This window comes from Oncorhynchus keta, chromosome 27 (assembly GCF_023373465.1).
Source record: "Oncorhynchus keta strain PuntledgeMale-10-30-2019 chromosome 27, Oket_V2, whole genome shotgun sequence".
NCBI classification, from domain to species: Eukaryota; Metazoa; Chordata; class Actinopteri; order Salmoniformes; family Salmonidae; genus Oncorhynchus; species Oncorhynchus keta.
This window is the reverse complement of record NC_068447.1, coordinates 6712594-6733545: the sequence shown is the minus strand read 5'-3', so window position 1 is coordinate 6733545 and position 20952 is coordinate 6712594. Positions and strand designations below refer to the sequence as shown.

At 44.7% G+C, this 20952-nt stretch overlaps 1 protein-coding gene across 3 annotated transcripts in view; it reads right to left on the bottom strand.

Annotated features, from left to right (window-relative positions):
• Nucleotides 1-7785, bottom strand: part of LOC118359524 (SPRY domain-containing SOCS box protein 1-like) — a 29453-nt gene extending 21668 nt beyond the window's left edge. For all 3 annotated transcript variants that reach the window (XM_052481365.1, XM_052481366.1, XM_052481364.1), the window contains exon 1: nucleotides 7581-7785. The gene's annotated coding sequence lies outside the window, so the exon portion shown is untranslated. The remainder of the gene's footprint in view (nucleotides 1-7580) is intronic.
• Between the last annotated feature and the right edge of the window lie 13167 nt (nucleotides 7786-20952).

Sequence of the window (20952 nt, the reverse complement as noted above, 5' to 3'; positions counted from 1 at the left end):
GGGAGGGCCCTGCTACCGACAGAGGGGAGGGCCCTGCTACCGACAGAGGGGAGAGCCCTGCTACCGACAGAGGGGAGGGCCCTGCTACCGACAGAGGGGAGGGCCCTGCTACCGACAGAGGGGAGGAAGACTGTGACACTACTAGGAAATATACAGATTACTTCCATCTCTGCTGTAAACTTCACTCTGTTCAGCCAAATTAAAATAAAATGCCCACAATTTCCAAAAATAGGAAATAAGGAGGGCAGAAATACATTTCTTATGATACAGTTGTCTGGTCAGGGGATAGTAGGAAAAATAATCATACTGCTTCTGGCTTAAACATATAACACACACTGTTACAGTCTGGTTTTCCAGGGCAAGAAAACACAAGGCTACTGGTCTGGCTACACTGTGAATGCAGTGACCAGCTACTAGACAGTGACCAGCTACTAGACAGTGACCAGCTGCTAGACAGTGACCAGCTGCTAGACAGTGACCAGCTGCTAGACAGAGTTACAGAACACAGAGTCTCAGTCCCAAAAGGCACCATATTCCCTTCATAGTGCACCATATTCCCTCCACAGTGCACCAAAAGACACCATATTCCCTTCATAGTGCACCAAAAGGCACCATATTCCCTCCACAGTGCACCAAAAGACACCATATTCCCTTCATAGTGCACCAAAAGGCACCATATTCCCTTCATAGTGCACCAAAAGACACCATATTCCCTTCATAGTGCACCAAAAGACACCATATTCCCTTCATAGTGCACCAAAAGACACCATATTCCCTTCATAGTGCACCAAAAGACACCATATTCCCTTCATAGTGCACCAAAAGACACCATATTCCCTTCATAGTGCACCAAAAGACACCATATTCCCTTCATAGTGCACCAAAAGACACCATATTCCCTTCATAGTGCACCAAAAGACACCATATTCCCTTCATAGTGCACCAAAAGACACCATATTCCCTTCATAGTGCACCAAAAGGCATCATACTCCCCACAGTGCACCAAAAGACACCATATTCCTTCATAGTGCACCAAAAGGCATCATATTCCCCCAAAGTGCACCAAAAGACACCATATTCCCTTCATAGTGCACCAAAAGACACCATATTCCCTTCACAGTGCACCAAAAGGCATCATATTCCCCCCACAGTGCACCAAAAGACACCATATTCCCTTCATAGTGCACCAAAAGGCACCATATTCCCTTCATAGTGCACCAAAAGGCACCATATTCCCTTCATAGTACACCAAAAGGCACCATATTCCCTTCATAGTGCACCAAAAGGCACCATATTCCCTTCATAGTGCACCAAAAGGCACCATATTCCCTTCATAGTGCACCAAAAGACACCATATTCCCTTCATAGTGCACCAAAAGACACCATATTCCCTTCATAGTGCACCAAAAGACACCATATTCCCTTCATAGTGCACCAAAAGGCACCATAACCTCACACAGTGCACCATATTCCCTTCACAGTGCACCATATTCCCTTCACAGTGCACCAAAAGGCACCACATCCCCTTCATAGTGCAGTACTTGACCCTGCTTACTGGACAGACCTACAAATCAACACCAAAGACTTGGCACCAAACACAAGATGAGAACCTGATTCGCTGTAGCTTGGTCCCAGACCCATCTGTGATGTTTTGAATCAATTTCAAAATGAAATACTTTTAGGGGAAATTTGCCTTGCAACATACAGCAGCTCCTACGTGCGTTTTGTGCTGTACGGCCCAGATCTGGTTTTGCCAATTTCTTGCCCCACTCAAATGTTGCAATCTTATGTAACAGAACATTGTATTGCACCAAGTGACAGCTTAAATCAATGGTTCAATTCAAATTTAAAATGTGTTTATTGTCGTCACGTGTTCCACATTGTCTAATAGGATGTCACGTGAACAAAATGATGCACTTTACTGGCTCGGCTCTGGTGTCACTACCGATCATCAGCATGTCTGATCAATTCGATCTGTATTCTGTCCATGTTGCTAGGGGACAAGCATAGAACCAGGGAACTAAAGACAACCAGGGAACTAAAGACAACCAGGGAACTAAAGACAGCCAGGGAACTAAAGACAGCCAGGGAACTAAAGACAGCCAGGGAACTAAAGACAGACAGGGAACTGTGGTAACAGACAGCCAGGGAACTGTGGTAACAGACAGCCAGGGAACTAAAGACAGCCAGGGAACTAAAGACAGCCAGGGAACTAAAGACAGCCAGGGAACTAAAGACAGACAGGGAACTAAAGACAGACAGGGAACTAAAGACAGACAGGGAACTAAAGACAGACAGGGAACTAAAGACAGACAGGGAACTAAAGACAGACAGGGAACTAAAGACAGACAGGGAACTAAAGACAGACAGGGAACTAAAGACAACCAGGGAACTAAAGACAGACAGGGAACTAAAGACAGACAGGGAACTAAAGACAGACAGGGAACTAAAGACAGACAGGGAACTAAAGACAGACAGGGAACTAAAGACAGACAGGGAACTAAAGACAGACAGGGAACTAAAGACAGACAGGGAACTAAAGACAACCAGGGAACTAAAGACAACCAGGGAACTAAAGACAACCAGGGAACTGTGGTAACAGGAACTAAACCGTGCTAGCTGCTGCTGAGAAGGGAAAGGTTAGGCCCCACTAATTGAATTGTAGACAAGAGTTCATTGAGAAGCATTTTGGCTCTTTTTCTAATACAAGTAAACAACCATTTAAAATGGGGCATGTCTCCTCAATGATGGCCAGACAGAGGGGAAGAATACCCCAGCAGCGGGTGGCCACTCTCTGGGACTACTTCCCAAACGGCACCCTATGCCCTACATTTGACCAGTACCCTATAGACCTTAGTCAAAAGTAGTGCACTAAATAGGGAACAGGGTACCATTTGGGATCACAGCCTGACGTAAACAATCGTCCTTCTCAATGCCTGTCCAGCCTTCAGGGCCTCAGTCCACGGGAGAATGAAACATGTTAATTTGCACATGCTTTGTGCTAGAGACTTTGGCTTTTGACTCAAATATCACCCTAGTCCCTATCTAGTGCACTACTTTTGATAGGGCTCTGGTCAAAAGTAGTGCACTATGTAGGGAATAGGGTGCCATTTGGGGCTCAGTTTAACCATTCATTCCCCCCTTTCTCAGAAGAACCACCACTGTTGTGGTGACACGTTCTGAATTTTATACCACACACTTCACAGGCTATAGGTAATAGCAGAAATAGATGACATTTTAAATGATTAGCATATAGTGATGGTAACTAATGCCCCCTTTCCTGGCAGACTACCTGCATTTTTATTTTATTTTTACTTTCAAGTTGAATCTAAGGACGCTTGCTGAACATTTGCCTGAGATACAACACTATGGTGCAGCACATTGGGTGCTCGTATCCGTCCCTATTCATATACACTGAAAATGAATGTGAGGGAAGGTGGAGGAGTAGAGAGGCTGGCGAGTTCGGTCCTGTCGCTGGATGTCTTGGGGGGTTTCCAGGTCCCTGGGTTAGTAAGGAGCTGATTGAGATGCAGAGGGGACTCTAAAGGATTTCGCTGAGCCAAGAGAACACTTGGTCTCTTGTGTTGACAAAGTCTACAATTAGGCTGAAATACTACCTGAACTTCTTTTGTGTCAAATTAAGATTTAGTTTAGGTGTGTAGGTCGCCAGCGATCATAACATCCCGGGTTCTGGTCTTGCAGTTGAAGTGTAGACGCTACAGTACTAAAAACAGAGGACTATCACCAATGACCTAATCAAGACGCCTCTCCAATAACAGGATCTAGCTAGCCTGGTAACAGACCTGATATATCTCCAATAACAGGATCTAGCTAGCCTGGTAACAGACCTGATATATCTCCTATAACAGGATCTAGCTAGCCTGGTAACAGACCTGATACATCTCCAATAACAGGATCTAGCTAGCCTGGTAACAGACCTGATACATCTCCTATAACAGGATCTAGCTAGCCTGGTAACAGACCTGATATATCTCCAATAACAGGATCTAGCTAGCCTGGTAACAGACCTGATATATCTCCAATAACAGGATCTAGCGAGCCTGGTAACAGACCTGATATATCTCCTATAACAGGATCTAACTAGCCTGGTAACAGACCTGATACATCTCCTATAACAGGATCTAGCTAGCCTGGTAACAGACCTGATATATCTCCAATAACAGGACCTAGCTAGCCTGGTAACAGACCTGATACATCTCCTATAACAGGATCTAGCTAGCCTGGTAACAGACCTGATATATCTCCAATAACAGGATCTAGCTAGCCTGGTAACAGACCTGATATTTCTCCAATAACATGATCTAGCTAGCCTGGTAACAGACCTGATATATCTCCAATAACAGGATCTAGCTAGCCTGGTAACAGACCTGATATTTCTCCAATAACAGGATCTAACTAGCCTGGTAACAGACCTGATACATCTCCTATAACAGGATCTAGCTAGCCTGGTAACAGACCTGATATATCTCCAATAACAGGACCTAGCTAGCCTGGTAACAGACCTGATACATCTCCTATAACAGGATCTAGCTAGCCTGGTAACAGACCTGATATATCTCCAATAACAGGATCTAGCTAGCCTGGTAACAGACCTGATATTTCTCCAATAACATGATCTAGCTAGCCTGGTAACAGACCTGATACATCTCCGATAACAGGATCTAGCTAACCTGGTACTATAGATTTGTTTTGGGACCTAAATACGACAGACACTGTTGGTTATGATATGCCAGTAGTAGTAGCTTTAAAAATGTTTTTTTTTTATCAGCATAGCATACAAAGACATTTGTTTGAATGTTATTTAACAAGTCTATCGTATTGCTATAATCAAATCAAATTTTATTGGTCACATACACATGGATGGTCAAGGGTTCCCAAGGTTACTGCTTTTCTAAACCTACCACAACGCAGGGCAGTTGATTTTTTTATTTTATTTTTTATTTTACCTTTATTTAACTAGGCAAGTCAGTTAAGAACAAATTCTTATTTTCAATGACGGCCTAGGAACAGTTGGTTAACTGCCTGTTCAGGGGCAGAACGACAGATTTGTGCCTTGTCAGCTCGTGGGTTGGAACTTGCAACCTTCCGGTTACTAGTCCAACGCTCTAACCACTAGGCTACGCTGCCGCCCCAATGACGCGAGTTAGTCATTACCTGACCTATATAGCAAGGTATCTAGCCTAATCCCTAGCACACAGAACATACACCCAGCAGGAAGTCAGCTATGACCACTGGACTGGCCCACTAGCAAGGTATCTAGCCTAATCCCTAACACACAGAACATACACCCAGCAGGAAGTCAGCTATGACCACTGGACTGGCCCACTAGCAAGGTATCTAGCCTAATCCCAAACACACAGAACATACACCCAGCAGGAAGTCAGCTATGACCACTGGACTGGCCCACTAGCAAGGTATCTAGCCTAATCCCTAACACACAGAACATACACCCGACAGGAAGTCAGCTACGACCACTGGACTGGCCCACTAGCAAGGTATCTAGCCTAATCCCTAACACACAGAACATACACCCAGCAGGAAGTCAGCTACGACCACTGGACTGGCCCACTAGCAAGGTATCTAGCCTAATCCCTAACACACAGAACATACACCCAGCAGGAAGTCAGCTATGACCACTGGACTGGCCCACTAGCAAGGTATCTAGCCTAATCCCCAACACACAGAACATACACCCAGCAGGAAGTCAGCTACGACCACTGGACTGGCCCACTAGCAAGGTATCTAGCCTAATCCCTAACACACAGAACATACACCCCGACAGGAAGTCAGCTACGACCACTGGACTACTAGCAAGGTATCTAGCCTAATCCCAAACACACAGAACATACACCCCAGCAGGAAGTCAGCTACGACCACTGGACTGGCCCACTAGCAAGGTATCTAGCCTAATCCCTAACACACAGAACATACACCCAGCAGGAAGTCAGCTATGACCACTGGACTGGCCCACTAGCAAGGTATCTAGCCTAATCCCTAACACACAGAACATACACCCAGCAGGAAGTCAGCTACGACCACTGGACTGGCCCACTAGCAAGGTATCTAGCCTAATCCCTAACACACAGAACATACACCCGACAGGAAGTCAGCTACGACCACTGGACTGGCCCACTAGCAAGGTATCTAGCCTAATCCCTAACACACAGAACATACACCCCAGCAGGAAGTCAGCTACGACCACTGGACTGGCCCACTAGCAAGGTATCTAGCCTAATCCCTAACACACAGAACATACACCCCAGCAGGAAGTCAGCTACGACCACTGGACTGGCCCACTAGCAAGGTATCTAGCCTAATCCCTAACACACAGAACATACACCCAGCAGGAAGTCAGCTACGACCACTGGACTGGCCCACTAGCAAGGTATCTAGCCTAATCCCTAACACACAGAACATACACCCCAGCAGGAAGTCAGCTATGACCACTGGACTGGCCCACTAGCAAGGTATCTAGCCTAATCCCTAACACACAGAACATACACCCAGCAGGAAGTCAGCTACGACCACTGGACTGGCCCACTAGCAAGGTATCTAGCCTAATCCCTAACACACAGAACATACACCCCAGCAGGAAGTCAGCTATGACCACTGGACTGGCCCACTAGCAAGGTATCTAGCCTAATCCCTAACACACAGAACATACACCCAGCAGGAAGTCAGCTATGACCACTGGACTGGCCCACTAGCAAGGTATCTAGCCTAATCCCTAACACACAGAACATACACCCAGCAGGAAGTCAGCTATGACCACTGGACTGGCCCACTAGCAAGGTATCTAGCCTAATCCCTAACACACAGAACATACACCCAGCAGGAAGTCAGCTACGACCACTGGACTGGCCCACTAGCAAGGTATCTAGCCTAATCCCTAACACACAGAACATACACCCAGCAGGAAGTCAGCTATGACCACTGGACTGGCCCACTAGCAAGGTATCTAGCCTAATCCCTAACACACAGAACATACACCCAGCAGGAAGTCAGCTACGACCACTGGACTGGCCCACTAGCAAGGTATCTAGCCTAATCCCTAACACACAGAACATACACCCAGCAGGAAGTCAGCTACGACCACTGGACTGGCCCACTAGCAAGGTATCTAGCCTAATCCCTAACACACAGAACATACACCCAGCCGGAAGTCAGCTACGACCACTGGACTGGCCCACTAGCAAGGTATCTAGCCTAATCCCTAACACACAGAACATACACCCCGGCAGGAAGGTGAAGAAGGTACGGTTACTTCGTATCCTTAACACAGGAAGCGTGTTCCTACTCATAATCATTTAGAGAAGTGCGGGTGTGGCGGCAAAAAGACTGATGAGATGTATTCATTTATTTTCAACAAGGAATCTAATTCTGACTTCGTGTAATTTACATTTGATAAATTAACCAAGCTATATCCCTATTCATGACATATTGATTTGCGTCTAAAAACCCATGAATAGTCAATTATTCAGACACGAAAGCCAAAGTAAACGCCGAAACAAAATATCTACAACAACAAAAAAAACACACACGAACGAAATAAAACTCACCTTGGCAACTTCTTGTTTTCAACCAATAAAACCTACAGAGAGGATTTGGAAAAGCGAGTTTTTTTCCCCCCCGATTTTAAACACAATACCCAAGCTATTGCATTGCTGTTCGTTCTGTCCTCTCCAATCCCTTCCACCTCTTTCCCATTTTGGGTTGGACATGAATTAGGTAAAGCGATGGCTGCCAGTCACGTGGTCCAAACGTGTACTATCCAGTCACGTGGTCCAAACGTGTACTATCCAGTCACGTGGCCCTAACGTGTACTATCCAGTCACGTGGCCCTAACGTGTACTATCCAGTCACGTGGTCCAAACGTGTACTATCCAGTCACGTGGTCCAATAGATCCCAGCGGGGGCGCATTCATCACGCCGTTTCTGTTGCGAAACGCTTCTGACGCGGAAGCAAACGGGACGAAACGGGGAAGGACCGAGCTGAATTTGTTCAATAAAAACTCTGTGCACTAATGATATCCACTCCTATATTATAAGCGCTTCCCGACAGAGAGACTCGGCCATATAAATGTGTTGCTGTTTATGGGACTGTTTATTTACATTCAAGGCCCTGAGATGATGGCTTGTGCTGTGGGAAACATTTAGTCAGTGACTGTTCAGTTGTGCACCGGACTGAGTCAACATTGACGTTTTGTCTTTCATTTGACAACCCCGAGGAGTCACTGGACTGTGACAAGGATGTACAAAGGTAAAACTACAGGCTTCAATAAGGCCTTCATAACTAACCCTGTTCGGTCAACAGTTTATGTGAGGTTTTTGTGACGATTACACTTTTCACAGGGATGCCACTTACTCTATATCCCACAGACTGCTTAAAGTTCCCGCACGGTCATCCTATCCTAAGTAAAAAAGGGCATTTGAATGACCAAAACATCACGCATAACATTTTTACACTATTAAAATGCTCAGAAATGTTAAGAAATAGTACCTTTATTTATATTCGCGAGTTCGCCTTGACTGACAGCTCTTTGAAACGCCCTTGTGGTCGTTGCCAGGTAACAAGGTAAACAATGGGTCACGTGTCATTGATGACTAGGTGAACAATGGGCCACATTTATTTTAATTTAATTTATATTTAATTTATATTTAATTTATTTTATATTTAACCTTTATTTAACTAGGCAAGTCAGTTAAGAAATAGTTCTTATTTTCAATGACGGCCTAGGAACAGTGGGTTAACTGCCTGTTCAGGGGCAGAACGACAGATTTGTACCTTGTCAGCTCAGGGGGTTGAACTTGCAACCTTCCGGTTACTAGTCCAACGCTCTAACCACTAACCACATGTCATTGTGAGTTTAAATAGTATACCTCAAACCCATTTTCTCTGCTAAATGCAGAGCTGATCATGGACGATTAGATATCAGACAAACAGCAGCAATACACAATTGCATTTTCTATTATTTTGTAACTAATGACAGAATACATTTCACTGATACAGTTCTTCCCAATAATTAGTAAACCCTGATTCACCTTAGAAGCTTAGACAGAAGGGAATGTACTTGAAAACAGCATACAATAAGTGTATTGGACAATGTATTGGTTGGTGCCTCTGCATTATCATTAATAATGACAATATGTTCATTTATAATAGGACAGCATAGCCAAAATATTGATCACCATGAACACTAAAGAGAAATAAAGGTGTCAAATCATGGTGAAACATCATTTGACCTTATTATTATTATTATTATTATTATTTTAAATCAAAGCCATAAATATCCCATTGATTCGTAACAATTTGTAGCACTTACCCATCCCGTCTGATAATTAAACAAACAAACAGTACAAAAGTAACAATGTCATATCACGTATGGGGGGGGGGACAGATCAGGCCTCTCTCACTGGGCAGACAGGGGTCCTGGGATGGACAGATCAGGCCTCTCTCACTGGGCAGACAGGGGTCCTGGGATGGACAGATCAGGCCTCTCTCACTGGGCAGACAGGGGTCCTGGGATGGACAGATCAGGCCTGTCTCACTGGGCAGACAGGGGTCCTGGGATGGACAGATCAGGCCTCTCTCACTGGGCAGACAGGGGTCCTGGGATGGACAGATCAGGCCTCTCTCACTGGGCAGACAGGGGTCCTGGGATGGACAGATCAGGCCTCTCTCATTGGGCAGACAGGGGTCCTGGGATGGACAGATCAGGCCTCTCTCACTGGGCAGACAGGGGTCCTGGGATGGACAGATCAGGCCTCTCTCACTGGGCAGACAGGGGTCCTGGGATGGACAGATCAGGCCTCTCTCACTGGGCAGACAGGGGTCCTGGGATGGACAGATCAGGCCTCTCTCACTGGGCAGACAGGGGTCCTGGGATGGACAGATCAGGCCTCTCTCATTGGGCAGACAGGGGTCCTGGGATGGACAGATCAGGCCTCTCTCACTGGGCAGACAGGGGTCCTGGGATGGACAGATCAGGCCTCTCTCACTGAGCAGACAGGGGTCCTGGGATGGACAGATCAGGCCTCTCTCACTGGGCAGACAGGGGTCCTGGGATGGACAGATCAGGCCTCTCTCACTGGGCAGACAGGGGTCCTGGGATGGACAGATCAGGCCTCTCTCACTGGGCAGACAGGGGTGCTGGGATGGACAGATCAGGCCCCTCTCACTGGGCAGACAGGGGTCCTGGGATGGACAGCAAGCACAGCTTCCCCATGTACAGGGCTGGATCAAGGGTGAACAATTTTTTGAAAAGAGACATGTTTGTTTAAATGGATAGTGAATTTAATATCCTTTTATGCACTGTTCTGAGTTATGATGCTATCATTTCGTTGATGTTGCGATCTACTTATTAAATGTGTTTTCCGCTATCTTTGTACTCAATTTTAAATATGCGATATTTAGTTGTACACTTTTTTAGTGAAACTTTTCAATGTCAGTATTTGGAATTTGTGTGCCTGAAAATGCTCAATTGATGTGCAATGAATAACTGTGACTTACAGTACGTTGGGTCTATCTTCATAGACTTCACAGCATATCCCCCATTCTTTGACATGGGAAATCTGATTTTATATTACAACCTGCCACGGTGGCTACCTGGAAACCTGATTTTATATTACAACCTGCCACGGTGGCTACCTGGAAATCTGATTTTATATTACAACCTGCCACGGTGGCTACCTGGAAACCTGATTTTATATTACAACCTGCCACGGTGGCTACCTGGAAATCTGATTTTATATTACAACCTGCCACGGTGGCTACCTGGAAACCTGATTTTATATTACAACCTGCCACGGTGGCTACCTGGAAACCTGATTTTATATTACAACCTGCCACGGTGGCTACCTGGAAACCTGATTTTATATTACAACCTGCCACGGTGGCTACCTGGAAACCTGATTTTATATTACAACCTGCCACGGTGGCTACCTGGAAATCTGATTTTATATTACAACCTGCCACGGTGGCTACCTGGAAACCTGATTTTATATTACAACCTGCCACGGTGGCTACCTGGAAACCTGATTTTATATTACAACCTGCCACGGTGGCTACCTGGAAATCTGATTTTATATTACAACCTGCCACGGTGGCTACCTGGAAACCTGATTTTATATTACAACCTGCCACGGTGGCTACCTGGAAACCTGATTCTATATTACAACCTGCCACGGTGGCTACCTGGAAACCTGATTTTATATTACAACCTGCCACGGTGGCTACCTGGAAATCTGATTTTATATTACAACCTGCCACGGTGGCTACCTGGAAACCTGATTTTATATTACAACCTGCCACGGTGGCTACCTGGAAATCTGATTTTATATTACAACCTGCCACGGTGGCTACCTGGAAACCTGATTTTATATTACAACCTGCCACGGTGGCTACCTGGAAACCTGATTTTATATTACAACCTGCCAGGGTGGCTACCTGGAAATCTGATTTTATATTACAACCTGCCAGGGTGGCTACCTGGAAACCTGATTTTATATTACAACCTGCCACGGTGGCTACCTGGAAACCTGATTTTATATTACAACCTGCCACGGTGGCTACCTGGAAACCTGATTTTATATTACAACCTGCCACGGTGGCTACCTGGAAACCTGATTTTATATTACAACCTGCCACGGTGGCTACCTGGAAATCTGATTTTATATTACAACCTGCCACGGTGGCTACCTGGAAATCTGATTTTATATTACAACCTGCCACGGTGGCTACCTGGAAACCTGATTTTATATTACAACCTGCCACGGTGGCTACCTGGAAATCTGATTTTATATTACAACCTGCCACGGTGGCTACCTGGAAACCTGATTTTATATTACAACCTGCCACGGTGGCTACCTGGAAACCTGATTTTATATTACAACCTGCCACGGTGGCTACCTGGAAACCTGATTTTATATTACAACCTGCCACGGTGGCTACCTGGAAACCTGATTTTATATTACAACCTGCCACGGTGGCTACCTGGAAACCTGATTTTATATTACAACCTGCCACGGTGGCTACCTGGAAATCTGATTTTATATTACAACCTGCCACGGTGGCTACCTGGAAACCTGATTTTATATTACAACCTGCCACGGTGGCTACCTGGAAACCTGATTTTATATTACAACCTGCCACGGTGGCTACCTGGAAACCTGATTTTATATTACAACCTGCCACGGTGGCTACCTGGAAATCTGATTTTATATTACAACTTGCCACGGTGGCTACCTGGAAACCTGATTTTATATTACAACCTGCCACGGTGGCTACCTGGAAACCTGATTTTATATTACAACCTGCCACGGTGGCTACCTGGAAATCTGATTTTATATTACAACCTGCCACGGTGGCTACCTGGAAACCTGATTTTATATTACAACCTGCCACGGTGGCTACCTGGAAATCTGATTTTATATTACAACCTGCCACGGTGGCTACCTGGAAACCTGATTTTATATTACAACCTGCCACGGTGGCTACCTGGAAACCTGATTTTATATTACAACCTGCCACGGTGGCTACCTGGAAACCTGATTTTATATTACAACCTGCCACGGTGGCTACCTGGAAACCTGATTTTATATTACAACCTGTCACGGTGGCTACCTGGAAACCTGATTTTATATTACAACCTGCCACGGTGGCTACCTGAAACCTGATTTTATATTACAACCTGCCACGGTGGCTACCTGGAAATCTGATTTTATATTACAACCTGCCACGGTGGCTACCTGGAAACCTGATTTTATATTACAACCTGCCACGGTGGCTACCTGGAAATCTGATTTTATATTACAACCTGCCACGGTGGCTACCTGGAAACCTGATTTTATATTACAACCTGCCACGGTGGCTACCTGGAAATCTGATTTTATATTACAACCTGCCACGGTGGCTACCTGGAAACCTGATTTTATATTACAACCTGCCACGGTGGCTACCTGGAAACCTGATTTTATATTACAACCTGCCAGGGTGGCTACCTGGAAATCTGATTTTATATTACAACCTGCCAGGGTGGCTACCTGGAAACCTGATTTTATATTACAACCTGCCACGGTGGCTACCTGGAAACCTGATTTTATATTACAACCTGCCACGGTGGCTACCTGGAAACCTGATTTTATATTACAACCTGCCACGGTGGCTACCTGGAAACCTGATTTTATATTACAACCTGCCACGGTGGCTACCTGGAAATCTGATTTTATATTACAACCTGCCACGGTGGCTACCTGGAAATCTGATTTTATATTACAACCTGCCACGGTGGCTACCTGGAAACCTGATTTTATATTACAACCTGCCACGGTGGCTACCTGGAAATCTGATTTTATATTACAACCTGCCACGGTGGCTACCTGGAAACCTGATTTTATATTACAACCTGCCACGGTGGCTACCTGGAAACCTGATTTTATATTACAACCTGCCACGGTGGCTACCTGGAAACCTGATTTTATATTACAACCTGCCACGGTGGCTACCTGGAAACCTGATTTTATATTACAACCTGCCACGGTGGCTACCTGGAAACCTGATTTTATATTACAACCTGCCACGGTGGCTACCTGGAAATCTGATTTTATATTACAACCTGCCACGGTGGCTACCTGGAAACCTGATTTTATATTACAACCTGCCACGGTGGCTACCTGGAAACCTGATTTTATATTACAACCTGCCACGGTGGCTACCTGGAAACCTGATTTTATATTACAACCTGCCACGGTGGCTACCTGGAAATCTGATTTTATATTACAACTTGCCACGGTGGCTACCTGGAAACCTGATTTTATATTACAACCTGCCACGGTGGCTACCTGGAAACCTGATTTTATATTACAACCTGCCACGGTGGCTACCTGGAAATCTGATTTTATATTACAACCTGCCACGGTGGCTACCTGGAAATCTGATTTTATATTACAACCTGCCACGGTGGCTACCTGGAAACCTGATTTTATATTACAACCTGCCACGGTGGCTACCTGGAAATCTGATTTTATATTACAACCTGCCACGGTGGCTACCTGGAAACCTGATTTTATATTACAACCTGCCACGGTGGCTACCTGGAAACCTGATTTTATATTACAACCTGCCACGGTGGCTACCTGAAATCTGATTTTATATTACAACCTGCCACGGTGGCTACCTGGAAACCTGATTTTATATTACAACCTGCCACGGTGGCTACCTGGAAACCTGATTTTATATTACAACCTGCCACGGTGGCTACCTGGAAACCTGATTTTATATTACAACCTGCCACGGTGGCTACCTGGAAACCTGATTTTATATTACAACCTGCCACGGTGGCTACCTGGAAACCTGATTTTATATTACAACCTGCCACGGTGGCTACCTGGAAATCTGATTTTATATTACAACCTGCCACGGTGGCTACCTGGAAATCTGATTTTATATTACAACCTGCCACGGTGGCTACCTGGAAACCTGATTTTATATTACAACCTGCCACGGTGGCTACCTGGAAATCTGATTTTATATTACAACCTGCCACGGTGGCTACCTGGAAACCTGATTTTATATTACAACCTGCCACGGTGGCTACCTGGAAACCTGATTTTATATTACAACCTGCCACGGTGGCTACCTGGAAACCTGATTTTATATTACAACCTGCCACGGTGGCTACCTGGAAACCTGATTTTATATTACAACCTGCCACGGTGGCTACCTGGAAACCTGATTTTATATTACAACCTGCCACGGTGGCTACCTGGAAATCTGATTTTATATTACAACCTGCCACGGTGGCTACCTGGAAACCTGATTTTATATTACAACCTGCCACGGTGGCTACCTGGAAACCTGATTTTATATTACAACCTGCCACGGTGGCTACCTGGAAACCTGATTTTATATTACAACCTGCCACGGTGGCTACCTGAAATCTGATTTTATATTACAACTTGCCACGGTGGCTACCTGGAAACCTGATTTTATATTACAACCTGCCACGGTGGCTACCTGGAAACCTGATTTTATATTACAACCTGCCACGGTGGCTACCTGGAAATCTGATTTTATATTACAACCTGCCACGGTGGCTACCTGGAAATCTGATTTTATATTACAACCTGCCACGGTGGCTACCTGGAAACCTGATTTTATATTACAACCTGCCACGGTGGCTACCTGGAAATCTGATTTTATATTACAACCTGCCACGGTGGCTACCTGGAAACCTGATTTTATATTACAACCTGCCACGGTGGCTACCTGGAAACCTGATTTTATATTACAACCTGCCACGGTGGCTACCTGGAAATCTGATTTTATATTACAACCTGCCACGGTGGCTACCTGGAAACCTGATTTTATATTACAACCTGCCACGGTGGCTACCTGGAAACCTGATTTTATATTACAACCTGCCACGGTGGCTACCTGGAAACCTGATTTTATATTACAACCTGCCACGGTGGCTACCTGGAAACCTGCCTGATTTTATATTACTATTTTATATTACAACCTGCCACGGTGGCTACCTGGAAACCTGATTTTATATTACAACCTGCCACGGTGGCTACCTGGAAATCTGATTTTATATTACAACCTGCCACGGTGGCTACCTGGAAATCTGATTTTATATTACAACCTGCCACGGTGGCTACCTGGAAATCTGATTTTATATTACAACCTGCCACGGTGGCTACCTGGAAACCTGATTTTATATTACAACCTGCCACGGTGGCTACCTGGAAACCTGATTTTATATTACAACCTGCCACGGTGGCTACCTGGAAATCTGATTTTATATTACAACCTGCCACGGTGGCTACCTGGAAACCTGATTTTATATTACAACCTGCCACGGTGGCTACCTGGAAACCTTATTTTATATTACAACCTGCCACGGTGGCTACCTGGAAATCTGATTTTATATTACAACCTGCCATGGTGGCTACCTGGAAACCTGATTTTATATTACAACCTGCCACGGTGGCTACCTGGAAATCTGATTTTATATTACAACCTGCCACGGTGGCTACCTGGAAACCTGATTTTATATTACAACCTGCCACGGTGGCTACCTGGAAACCTGATTTTATATTACAACCTGCCAGGGTGGCTACCTGGAAACCTGATTTTATATTACAACCTGCCACGGTGGCTACCTGGAAACCTGATTTTATATTACAACCTGCCACGGTGGCTACCTGGAAATCTGATTTTATATTACAACTTGCCACGGTGGCTACCTGGAAACCTGATTTTATATTACAACCTGCCACGGTGGCTACCTGGAAACCTGATTTTATATTACAACCTGCCACGGTGGCTACCTGGAAATCTGATTTTATATTACAACCTGCCACGGTGGCTAACTGGAAATCTGATTTTATATTACAACCTGCCACGGTGGCTACCTGGAAACCTGATTTTATATTACAACCTGCCACGGTGGCTACCTGGAAATCTGATTTTATATTACAACCTGCCACGGTGGCTACCTGGAAACCTGATTTTATATTACAACCTGCCACGGTGGCTACCTGGAAACCTGATTTTATATTACAACCTGCCACGGTGGCTACCTGGAAATCTGATTTTATATTACAACCTGCCACGGTGGCTACCTGGAAACCTGATTTTATATTACAACCTGCCACGGTGGCTACCTGGAAATCTGATTTTATATTACAACCTGCCACGGTGGCTACCTGGAAACCTGATTTTATATTACAACCTGCCACGGTGGCTACCTGGAAATCTGATTTTATATTACAACCTGCCACGGTGGCTACCTGGAAATCTCTACAGACCGTAGATGTTGTATTTGCTAAATGGTTTATTATTATAGCCTGATGATAGTGTAAGGACATGGGAAGAGAAATAATACTGTTATACACATCCCAACTACTTTTTTTTTCACAACATTCCTTCGTGTCAGCTGTGTGCTGGCAGTTCTCAGACAACACAGGGGGGCGTAGGAATTGTAAGAACTATATCCGTATAGTGACTATCAGGTGTGTTACAGATGAACTATCCCGCTCACAGCACATGAGGCTTCCGAGGGAATGACTAATTACTAATTACTACTATTTATTTTTTTTATTTTTTTTTATTTTACCTTTATTTAAATCAGGTAGGCCAGTTGAGAACAAGTTCTCATTTACAACTGCGACCTGGCCAAGATAAAGCAAAGCAGTGCGACCAAAACAACAACACAGAATTACACATGGAGTAAAACAAACATATAGTCAATAGTACAATAGAAAAAGTCTATATACAGTGTGTGCAAATTAGGTAGGATACGTGAGGTAAGGCAGTAAATAGGCCAAGGTGGAAAAATAATTATAATATAGCAATTAAACCCTGGAGTGATAGATGTGCAGTGTACAAGTAGAGATACTGGGGTGCAAAGGTGCAAAATAAATCAAATAGATACCCGTATGGGGATGAGGTAGTTGGATGGGCTGTTTACAGATGGGCTATGTACAGGTGCAGTGATCTATGAGCTGGTGCTTAAAACTAGTGAGGGAGATATGAGTCTCCAGCTCCATAATAATGGTTGGAACGAAGCAAATGGAATTGCATCAACCGTGTGTTTGATGTATTTGATACCACCATTCCACTCCAGTCATTACCCACGAGCCCGTCCTCCCTAATTAAGGTGCCATCAACCTCCTGTGGTTCGCAAGTCATAAAAGCCACAGCCAGTGTTGCATTATCTAAAGCAGGAATGGCGCGACTTTGATAGGGGTGTGAGGGACACCGAATATCTGAACTCCTCGTGAGAGAGCCACACGGTGGAGAGATATGTTTGCAGTTATTACTATGATATCTGAGTGAGGCTGTTTAACAAAATCAATATTAGGGTTTTATACTTGCCACAAGGTTCATATGATTCCTTTCTATTTGAGGGTTTAAAGCACTCTAAATATATGTATCTATTCTCTAAATATATGTATCTATTCTCTAAATATATGTACTAAATACATGTATCTATTCTCTAAATATATGTATATATTCTCTAAATATATGTCTCTATTCTCTAAATATATGTATTTGTTCTCTAAATATATGTATATATTCTCTAAATATATGTATCTATTCTCTAAATACATGTATCTATTCTCTAAATACATGTATCTATTCTCTAAATATATGTATCTATTCTCTAAATATATGTATCTATTCTCTAAATATATGTATTTGTTCTCTAAATATATGTATCTATACTCTAAATACATGAATCTATACTCTAAATATGTGTATCTGATGATAAGATACCAGTATAGCACTATATTGCCATCTAGTGGCTTCAACATTCCTGATACTGACAGTATACCTTCCGATGAGATTTCAGGCACACTTCTCCAAAGTGACAGGCTGACTTTGACTATCCTGTGCAATAGATTTTTTTTATTTTTTTTATTTTTTTAATTTTTTTAAATAACACAATTTGACAATCCTTTCAAAACGATCAAAACCTCCATTTTTTTTAAATAACACAATTTGACCATCCTTTCAAAACGATCAAACCACCCCTTTAACACCAGTTGTTCTACTTGTAAGAACCTGTGTTATTATTCTCCAAAGTTCACTCAGTCAACCCCATTTTTTTTTTACATTCAGGTGACGTTGATTTTAAAGGTCTTATCACCTGGTCTCTGGATAATAATAACGTTTTAATATGCCTTTGACAAGACCAATAAGTGACCTTATTTTGTCCGTGAATGTGTGGTGAAGTGTTGTCAGTAGGTAACACAGCTCATGTTCCGTCTCTGTCTGCGTAGAACAGTAACACAGCCATGGACTAGAATTACTCTCCACTCAGCTATCTGGGAGCACAAATCCTATTTTCCCCTCTGTGTGTGTGTGTGTGTGTGTGTGTGCGCGAGTGTGTGTGTGTGTGTGGCTGACTGGCTGGCTGTAGGGCAATGTGGTGGTGATGCTGATATCTCTTTCTGGCTATAGACACCGAGTCCGGCCTCACAGTGTGTGTGTGTGTGTGTGTGTGTGTGTGTGTGTGTGTGTGTGTGTGTGTGTGTGTGTGTGTGTGTGTGTGTGTGTGTGTGTGTGTGTGTGTGTGTGTGTGTGTGTGTGTGTGTGTGTGTGTGTGTGTGTGGCTGACTGGCTGGCTGTAGGGCAATGTGGTGGTGATGCTGATATCTCTCTCTGGCTACAGACACCGAGTCCGGCCTCACAGTGTGTGTGTGTGTATATATGTCATATCAAATCTAATTTTATTTGTCACATGCGCCAAGTAGGTCTCCTGTGGGGGAATAGGCCTTTGTTGTGCCAACTGTCTTGGTATATTTGGACCATGATAGTTTGTTGGTGATGTGGACACCGAGGAACTTAAAGCTCTCAACCCGCTCCACTTCAGCCCCGTCGATGAGAATGGGGGCGTGCTCGGTCCTCCTTTTCCTGTAGTCCACGATCTCCTTTGTCTTGATCACAATGAGGGAGAGGTTGTTGTCCTGGCACCACACTGCCAGGTCTCTGACCTCCTCCCTATAGGCTGTCTCATCATTGTCGTGTGTGTGCGTGTGTGCGTGTGCGTGTCCTTGAGTCTGTGTGTGTGTGTGTGTGTGTGTGTGTGTGTGTGAGCTGAGACAGCGCTCCTCTTGTCTTTTCTGCCTGTCTTTTCAAAGCAGCAGATCGATAGAATGTCCCAATCTACAGCTTTACAGAGTCACACCACGACTCTATTAGAGAGAGAGAGAGAGAGAGACTGTGATTCTGTTGCAGAGAGAGAGAGAGAGAGAGAGAGAGAGAGAGAGAGAGAGAGAGAGAGAGAGAGAGAGAGAGAGAGAGAGAGAGAGAGAGAGAGAGATTCTATTGGCCTGAGAGCAGAGCAGAGCAGAGCAGAGCATGTGTATCTGGGTAATGATGATGGCATCATGTAGAGGAGAGTAGCGAGTTGTAGAGCCAAGAAGAGCTGTGTCCCACATGGCATCCTAGTCTTTATCTAGTGCATTGCATTTACCCAGGTCCCAAAGGTCTCTGATCTGCTCCAGAATAGGTTGCCATTTGGAACACACGCACAGGAGGATGGTGGCATCTTAATTAGGGAGGACATGCTTGTGGTCATGGCTAGAGCGGGAATAGGTGGAATGGTATCAAATACATCAGACACCGTTTTCCACATGTTTGATGCCATTCCAGCCGCTCCGTTCCAGACATTATTATGAGCCGTGCTCCACTCAGCAGCCTCCGCTGGACACAGACAATCTGAATAAAAGCCATGCTTCGTCAGACAGCGTGCCAGCTCAGTGCTTGTACAGGACAGAACAGGAATCTTTACAAGGTGCAGTTTCAGGTTAAAGCCAGTGGGGGGGGATACTAGGTCCAAGGTAGTCTGTGGTTATATTTGCTGCAGGACAGCACCAAACACTATCCAAAGTAACAGTATATCTCTGGTAGCTCAGGGCATTAGTGCGCATTGCTTCATTCGGAGGAATGCGCAGTAACACCCTGGACCAGAGATAAGGGCATTAGTGCGCATTGCTTCATCTGGAGGAATGCGCAGTAACACCCTGGACCAGAGATAAGGGCATTAGTGCGCATTGCTTCATCTGGAGGAATGTGCAGTAACACCCTGGACCAGAGATAAGGGCAGTAGTGCACATTGCTTCATCTGGAGGAATGCGCAGTAACACCCTGGACCAGAGATAAGGGCATTAGTGCGCATTGCTTCATTCGGAGGAATGCGCAGTAACACCCTGGACCAGAGATAAGGGCATTAGTGCGCATTGCTTCATTCGGAGGAATGCGCAGTAACACCCTGGACCAGAGATAAGGGCATTAGTGCGCATTGCTTCATCTGGAGGAATGTGCAGTAACACCCTGGACCAGAGATAAGGGCATTAGTGCGCATTGCTTCATCTGGAGGAATGTGCAGTAACACCCTGGACCAGAGATAAGGGCAGTAG